The sequence below is a fragment of the Etheostoma spectabile genome, chromosome 5 (assembly GCF_008692095.1).
Source record: "Etheostoma spectabile isolate EspeVRDwgs_2016 chromosome 5, UIUC_Espe_1.0, whole genome shotgun sequence".
NCBI classification, from domain to species: domain Eukaryota; kingdom Metazoa; phylum Chordata; class Actinopteri; order Perciformes; family Percidae; genus Etheostoma; species Etheostoma spectabile.
The window spans coordinates 13847045-13848876 of NC_045737.1; the positions used below are offsets into that span (position 1 = coordinate 13847045).

The 1832-nt window shown below is 41.9% G+C and overlaps 1 protein-coding gene and 1 long non-coding RNA gene across 3 annotated transcripts in view; one reads left to right on the forward strand and one right to left on the reverse strand.

Moving 5' to 3' along the window:
• fras1 (Fraser extracellular matrix complex subunit 1) overlaps positions 1-1832 on the forward strand; it is a 242061-nt gene that overhangs the window by 39287 nt on the left and 200942 nt on the right. The window lies entirely within an intron of this gene.
• The window catches only part of LOC116689099 (uncharacterized), a 6093-nt gene continuing 5011 nt past the window's right edge, over positions 751-1832 (reverse strand). Inside the window, exon 3 of the long non-coding RNA XR_004331921.1 lies at positions 751-761. This is a non-coding gene — a long non-coding RNA (uncharacterized LOC116689099). The remainder of the gene's footprint in view (positions 762-1832) is intronic.

Below are 1832 nucleotides of genomic sequence, written 5' to 3' on the forward strand. Positions count from 1 at the left end.
CAAACGCGCCTGGCTTTTAAAGGGAATGGGAGATGACACTGATTTGTTTATTTGCATGTTACGCCCAAAACACACCTATGAATTATTGAAGACTCTATGTACTACACTAAGTACAACCTTTTTGAACCATGTGCCTGGGTGCACAAACTCTTTTTTTTCCGCCGTCAAACTAGCAAAAGTGGATTTGGACACACCCTGAACGCACCTGTGCCATGCGCTTCACACCATGTGCTTGGATTGTTAAAAAAGGGCCAAAAGACTTAAAGCTGAACACACAAATGGAGGGAATAACTTCCCACCTCAGGAAATGGAACTATCCGCAGTGCAAGCAAATGCATCATTGGCCTTCATTGCTACTACCCTTGTATTATTACTAAATAGCAGATTAACAAAGTTGGCAACCGGCTGGTGGAGAGAGTGGAACATTGGTGGAGACCAAACCAGAGCATCAAAAGAGAGTGAATATTGGATTCTTCAGTTGGAAACACAAATATAACTTCATTGAAATGATAACGTGTAATGTGTCCATTGGCTTTCTATAGAGCTGCCTTGAAGTGTCCTGAAAAATTGATGGATGCAGCTTTGACATCAAATAGATGTGAGAAAAAGATCTGTGAGATATGTTTTGTCAAATTATTGTTTCCCAGATAAAGAATTATTTTTCAGCCTCAAAAGCTGTTTTATTGTGTCATAAATCCTCACTGCGAACAAAGCAATGTGTTTCAGTGTGTTGAACCTGGCACTTATACCTAATAATATAGCTCAAGTCTGTAGATGACTTATATAACTTTAATAATAATAACTCTTCCAGCCAGCATAGTTTTTATTTTTCATCAAATGTGGGTCTTACTTCAAGCAGAAGGTCTCAAAGGATCTGAGAGTGTTTTTTTTTTTTTATTCCAATATATTTCAACAAGTGCTACAGCTTGTGAGCTTATATCAACTTCATTTTTTTCTTTCACCTTTTTCTTGCTGACACTAATGCAGAGCATCAAAATCAGTCTGGCTGCGGTCCAAACAACCATCAGCATAACCTGCATGTTTCTGTGTTCTGCTGTTGGTTGATGTGTTTGGCCTTAAACAGAATCGAGGCCATGTACTGTAAGCCTCTCACGTTGTCAAGTGTGTCCTTTGAGTTCTCACCTTCTGCACAGCTGGTGGTGCTTTTTTATTTCTTCCTAAACGTACTACAAATGCTTACTCTTGGTGAATTTTGCCCTTCACTGATGTGGAGGAGATGAGGGTTGTAGCAGCTTGGCAGGGATGCCGAGAGTTTGTCCTGAGTGTTACCAGATGGAGGAGATTTTAACCTTTGTTTCACAGATTTTCAGAGAGCATAAGCTCTGCCTCACACCAACACTTCAAGTCAGACAGTCATAACTGGCAGCCAGAAGCCCACTAACCATCTGGAGCTGTGGGAGGGCTTTCCTCGAGGGACAGCAGTAAGTGCAGCAGTGTGGATAAGAAAAGATGCCTGAAGCTGTTTGGCCTGTTTGTTAGTCCTGTAGACTGGTCTGCTTCAGGGCTGGGGAGTCTTAAGTGCCATGGAAAGTTCTTGTTTCTGATTGGCTGGCAGACCTTTGCACAAGATATACAATTTCTCTGCAGCCAAGGCAATGAAAGTTATGCTTGATGACACCACATCACCCACCTGCTATGAGGAACCCTGTATACATCACCAAACTACATATTGATCAACCTTTGATCGGGTGCCTTTCCTAAAGGATCTTTGGTGGTATTTGGAAACTTAGATCCTCCCAGCTTGCACTTGAACCAGAAGCCCTCTAATCTGTCTGTGACATTTACCTGCTGCCCCTTCTCACTGCACGTTA